This window comes from Leptinotarsa decemlineata, unplaced genomic scaffold (genome assembly GCF_025532065.1).
Source record: "Leptinotarsa decemlineata unplaced genomic scaffold, Ldec_3_MD MMD2_tig00026369_RagTag_RagTag, whole genome shotgun sequence".
Lineage (NCBI taxonomy): Eukaryota > Metazoa > Arthropoda > Insecta > Coleoptera > Chrysomelidae > Leptinotarsa > Leptinotarsa decemlineata.
In genome coordinates, this window is record NW_027412709.1 from 333687 (window position 1) to 340098 (window position 6412).

Consider the following 6412-nt stretch of genomic DNA (forward strand, 5'->3'; position numbering starts at 1 on the left):
GAAAGTTCCATGAGAAAAAGGTGAAACAATTCAACATATTACGTATTATGAATTCCATTGTAATATACTATCAAATCTGTAGATTAAAACACATAACTAAATATTTTCCAAACAGAACCATGTTAGCACTATTTTTTAAGGAAATTGGCATCAAGAGATGGTCTTGATGATTTCATTTATTTGGGTAACTATTTTCATGAGGGGGAAATCAAATTTAAATACATTCTAACGGATGATGTCGAAATTGGTTGGCAAAAACATGTATCGAGAAAAAATGTCGTCACAGTTCTGGGGTAACGGAACAGTGGTTTTATTAGATTGATGGTATCAGCAATAAATATTAACAAAGTTTTTCAGGAAAAATGTGCCAGTAAGGATATTTTCTCTTCGCAGGAATTTGAATTCAAAAACAATCCAAATATTCCATAAACATATTTAGATTGGGAGGAATCGAAAGATTGTATATGTGGGAAAATACTGTAGTACCTAATAATAATTCTTGTGATCTAGGTACTTGTTATGAGTGTTTGTCAACTGAATTGGGGAGTATTTCTACAACTTCTATAAATTAAATAACGCCAATTGACAGACAGTTCAAATATATAGAAGAAATAACTACGTCAGTTCATACGTTTATTCCGTTCAACGCCAGTGGTTCCAATCTTACATGTTATTTAGGACAAATGAAACTCATTATTGAAGTTCAGTAATTGAATAAAATTGTTAAATTGCTATCGAGTACATACCCGATTCATTGTCATCCTTGAAAAATTAAAATAATGACAGTCTTAAAATTTAAGTTTTATTTAATAAACTTGAGTCAAACTTACCTGATTCCTATAATTCTTAGCATCTTTTGTAATGTAATTATTTTGTATTATATGCAGTGTATGTACTCAAAGTCTTCAACATTTCATCATCAGCGTTTCATTTTCCACAAGTGGTCATTTCTCCATGATTGTTAGTAATCATTTGTATGAATATTTCAATCATTCACTTTTCAATTCAACCTCACTTTCCAGACGACTATGCCGTAAATGAATGAATGAATGAAGAATAAATTCAAAAAAATATTTTTTGTTGAACATGCCTTAAAGATAATTTAAATTATTTTCAATTTCAATATGCGGCATATACCTAGTCACATTATCATTTACCAGTACGTATTCGAATCATTTATCACATTTGAAGTTCTATACATACAAATTATAGTCAATTTTCAACCCCCGTGTTATACCATGTGGGGACAACTACAAAATTTTACAGCAAGTATCTCCACGAGTGATTCTGCCATGAAAGTTAAAATTTGAAGTGTCATCAATCTCTTCGTAATGCCTGAACCCTTTCGGTATGTCTTTTATTGGAACAATTGAATTTAAAAGGCTGATTATTATTTCATAGCCAACATATGGTGAGGCTGATGTTCTTTCCAAGTTTTCCTGAACCCAAAATATAAATCTGTTTCCTAGAAGTTTCGTATTTTTCCGTGGTTCCAAACATAAATCATTACTGTGAATGAAAGAAATTGAAAACAAACTGAAAATATATTCTTATTTTCTTACACAGTATGATTTGATGAAGGCTTACCGGAAAAAAATTTCAAAATTTTTAGTAGGTGACTTTGCTCCTTTCAGTATTCATTCAACAAATTTTATCGTATAGGAAAGTTGGGAGAGAATAGTGTTTTCAATTTTATTCGAAGTTTCCTTGTTTGTTCAGTATGAGATAATATTCCCAACAAATGTCAAACATATCTAATATATATGTAGCGTTGTTCAATTTTATAATCTTAAAATAAGAGCCACCAAAAATCTGTGTTGGTGTTATTTTATACGAAATTGGTTTTGCTGGGAGTGTTTATGTCTCAAGCAAGTATCGGGTCCTCGAGCCAATTACGCAACGTACCTATTAAAATTTTATTTGTTCTCGAAGATAAGCAATAATATTGAAGATTTAATAACTAAATTAAAAGATAAGAAAACTGTCCTGCGGGTCAAATTGGCACAGCTCTCTATAAACAGATTATGATTGATTTTATGCGTTCTTTATGAGTTGATGAGAGACAAGTATCTTGATTCTCCAACTCAGCAGATGCACGTTGAAGGCGAAACTGTTAAAAACAAAGTGAATCGACGTGCATTGCTGAGATAAGTATTGTGTTGAAATTTAAATACTGAAGGTAATACATCCAATGAGTTCACCAAGACACTCATTGAAATACATCGATAATCATGTAATAAAAGTCATTCTGAGGTGAGGTAAAGTGTATATATCATTGCAATTAACACTAATAAAAAAATTCCATGTATGTGACATTTTATGTAAATACTTGGTATATTCTGTTTCAATTCCGTAACAAATGTTTCGAATACGAACTGAATGGGGAAGATTTTCGTGTAACTGGAAGTTCATATAAAAGTAGTGGTTTTGAAAATATTGTTTCTACCCGTTTGTTTATGAAAGAATATTCTGTACATACGCTGCATATATTCATAGTTATCATTGTAACTGTTTTTTTCTTTTTTTGGAAATTTCCCACATATTTTATTTGATAATGAAGATAGTTAAAAAGTTTGTTTTTCACAAAAAATCATATTTTCTAAAATTATATCCCTCTCAATTGAAATGAAATTCCCATGGTTGTGATTGAATTATCAACCATATAAATGTGTATACTTACTGTTATATCTATCTCCAGTCTCCCGAAACATGCTAAGAAAATTGATATTACCGCACAGTCTATAACCTGCAAACGCCTCTAAATGATAGGAGCAACGTTTGGGGGCTATAATGGGGTTTTTACTAATTAAAATAATGTGGTTAGCTACTTTCGGAGAGTGGGTCATGGAAGAAATACTCTCGTCTGATAGGAAGTGGATTTATTCGTTGTGCTAGTTGCGAGTAGACTTAACTACATATAGACTTAACATGGGGAGAAGGACATGATCATTTGATACCCCTTTGTATATATACATCAGAGTTTACATATATATAAACTAGTAAGTGGTAAGTAAATATAATTTCAGAGTTGTGATATTTAGTTAGTTGTATTCTTTTTTCCAGAATCACTGGTAGATAAGGCTTCACAGCCAAAAAGCAGCATTCAAATGTAACCAATGAACAGGATAATTGACAAGCAACAAGAGGTGTAATATTAATATAAGTAAAGCAATAGAAATAATGGAAAGAGCTCGCCTGATCAAGGTGTTGCCAGCGTATATCTTTCTCCAATGGATATTCTCTTCGTTCGAAACTTTGTAGAGATCTGGTGTGTTCATAAATGATCTTGAGATTCTGTGGTAAGTATTATAGTTGTAATCAATGATTTTCTGGTTGTCAGAGACTTCTTGTAGTACCGTAACAAAGGTAACAATATGCTAATCGTCAAGATATAACTAACGTACAACGAAGAGATAAAGCGAAAGGGCCAAACATGAAAAGGCCTGAAACAAAGTAAGGTTATACGAACAATTCTGTGCCAAGTTCCAGTTTTATTTGGGAGAGGTACCTATTAAGATACTTCTCAATGGATAGTTGACAAGCTAGTGGAAGACGAACCTGTATATAGTGGATGGCCTGAAGTGAGGTCTAACGATTATGGCTTGATTAGGAAGATAGAATAATTCAAATCCCAAAACACTGAAGTGGATATTTCTTTCTTTTCTCAAGAATAAGAAACTCTTATATTCACCTCCTAATACGTATAAGGCAAATCCATCCAAGATGTGAGCACAATTCTCAAATTCAGCTCTTGCCATGTGCCGTGATGATCAAAAAAAAAGGAAAGGATATCCCCCTTTCAAAGGTATGTCAACTTGTCATCACAGACGGTCTGTTCGGGGTAAAATCATCTTCAATGACGTCACAGGTGAACCCTTTTAATCAAACCTTTCAATGATATGAACTTAACAGAAGTGACACAGATTGCCAATATAACTCAACAGTGATGTAAATGTATATTTTGAAGAACTAAATATGAGAATGTTAGGTTATTTATTTCTCGTATTTGTATTTCACAGGAATCTCAGAGAACACTCGAAGCACCAATTACTACAAGGCAATTACAAACAAGAACTGATTGATGGTAAGTGATTGAATGATAACTAGATGCAATTGAATATACAGAGCGTATTATTTTCAGGGTACAGAAACTTAGAATTTAACGGATCTCATGGAAGCACTATTTCAAAAATGTCATAACAATAAATAAATAAACATCGAAGTTGTATATTTTTGTTTTCTCTAAGTAATTTAACGAAAATCATAAAAAAAAAAGGTAAATTAATACGTAACAAGTCAAGAAAACAGGACCCTACATTGTCACACTCAATAGCAACTAGCTTCTATTTCTCAGGCAGAATGGTAGAGAAAAGAACAATAAATATAATGTACTGCATAAAATATTACCCAAAATATTGCCAGTGATGGAATAATGAAACAAAGGATAAATTCTATACTAAAATAACTGTACCTATGTAATGAGCGGATGAGTACCACCTACCTATTAAACTATGTCAACGGAGAAAGAACAAATAGAGGGATATAGGTATACAGTTTACACTTTTTCTGTCAATTTCTTGGTGGGTTGTCTGCTAAAAAATAGGTGCCTTTTTCAAATTTTTTTCATACCCATTCCACTATAAATTCAGTGTTTTGTCATAATCGTTGAATATATTTGCAAAAATTAAAAAAAAATACTTTATACTTTCTGCCACAAATACAGGACTGGAAAAGTTCTCTAAACTAATAATCTAATTGTATGGATGTTCCAAGCAACAAGTTTTCATCTATGAACCGTAGAAATTGAATTTCTGAGGATCTATCATTCAAAATGGACTATAATAATGCATATATATGTAAGAATACACCTTTCTGCAATCCAGAAAGGGTTGCAGAAGGTTTTAAAAAGGAATATCAGCAGTTGTCATGTTTGACTCCACTCCTAGATATTCAACTTCAATACCTGTTTGAAGTAATAGTTTTGTGCTTTTTTTGTGAATTTGAAAAATTGCACGTCTCTATAATGTAGATAATTCACATTATGTTTTTAATTTGAGTAAAATTGCATTGGTCAGTGTTAATAATGTATTTACTATTGAATATTTGTAAATGGTAGGTACTCGGTTGAGCAGAGCAGTATTGATACTGAACTTTGCCGTGAATAAAAAAAATTGGGAGTAGTCACGGGACGCCTGGCAGATGTGAAACATCAATAATAATATTTTGTGATGCTTCTGATGATTGTTGAGCACTGAAATATTCATAAAAAGAATGTAATTGAAATATACATGAAAAAATTTGATGTGGTAATATACTAGTGAACTCGGGAATTGCAATATATAACTGATGATCTTGAATTATTTTTTGTAAGGACGAAACACAAGCATTACAGAAAAATCTTCAAGGCGGTCTAAATGCGGTGCCTGTTTATTCCACATAAACGCAGTCCTACAAATGAAAGAGTTCTTTAACAGTGAAGTTTGAGGTGTACTGAGTTGAACCTCAAACCGATAAGCAGTCACAGTCCGTTGCGTATTTTTGATAGATACCGCTCTTGGTGGAATCAAATGTGCCAATTCACTTGGACACTTCCCGTAAAAGTATTTGTAGAAGAGAGGCAAATCTTTAACTTTTTTTCGATGTTCCAGACTATCAAGATTGCAAGTCATATTCGCGTTTCGAATCAGTCGAATGGTTTTTTTCTGGATGGAATCCAACAGCGTAAGAGTATGCTTTGGAGCGAAGCTTCATACATGAGACCAATACTCCAAAGAAGGTCTTATCTGAGCTTTATAACACGTCAAAAGTTGCTGAGGTATGTACAGTTTTCAAAGATAAATGTTTTAATATGAATTCCATCGTCATTAGAAAATCAATTAAGTGAATATTTTTCCTATGTTTCTGTTGATAACAAATAAGAAAAACATCCATTCGATACTGGCTATCAGATGATTTTGAAATACAATTTTGTTGCTCTTTATGAAATTTATTGTTCAAACAAGTATTTCAGTGCATTATTTTCCATAAGAATGAAATTAAAATTAATTAATACTCAATTGAAAAATATTACATACTATGAAAATTGTGTGAAATTCAATCTAGCAAGAGAGTAGAATTTGCATTTACTGATCTTGAAACAAACCAAATATAAGGAGGCTCAATGCACGAATAAATGCACACTTTAATTATAAAATTTAAAAATATAATTAACTTACTGATGACCTGATAGTGTATTGTAGTGCGATTTTGCTTTCATTGCAGGAAGCTGCTCATTTATTAATTTATCACTGTCATAGACATTCAGTATGACAAGATAGATAGCGTAATGCCAATAGAGTGGGGGGGATAATTGCACAGTCGCTTGTGCATGGCGACCTGTTGCCACGGTATGCGTCACCACGATTGTATAACC

General features: G+C 32.3%; 1 long non-coding RNA gene across 1 annotated transcript; it reads right to left on the reverse strand.

The window, feature by feature from the left end:
• Nucleotides 1–3069: 3069 nt before the first annotated feature.
• Nucleotides 3070–3817, reverse strand: LOC141486774 (uncharacterized). The gene is made up of 2 exons (XR_012468031.1): nucleotides 3559–3817; nucleotides 3070–3443 (listed from the first exon to the last, which is right to left on the reverse strand). It is a non-coding gene; the product is annotated as an uncharacterized lncRNA (long non-coding RNA).
• Nucleotides 3818–6412: the final 2595 nt, after the last annotated feature.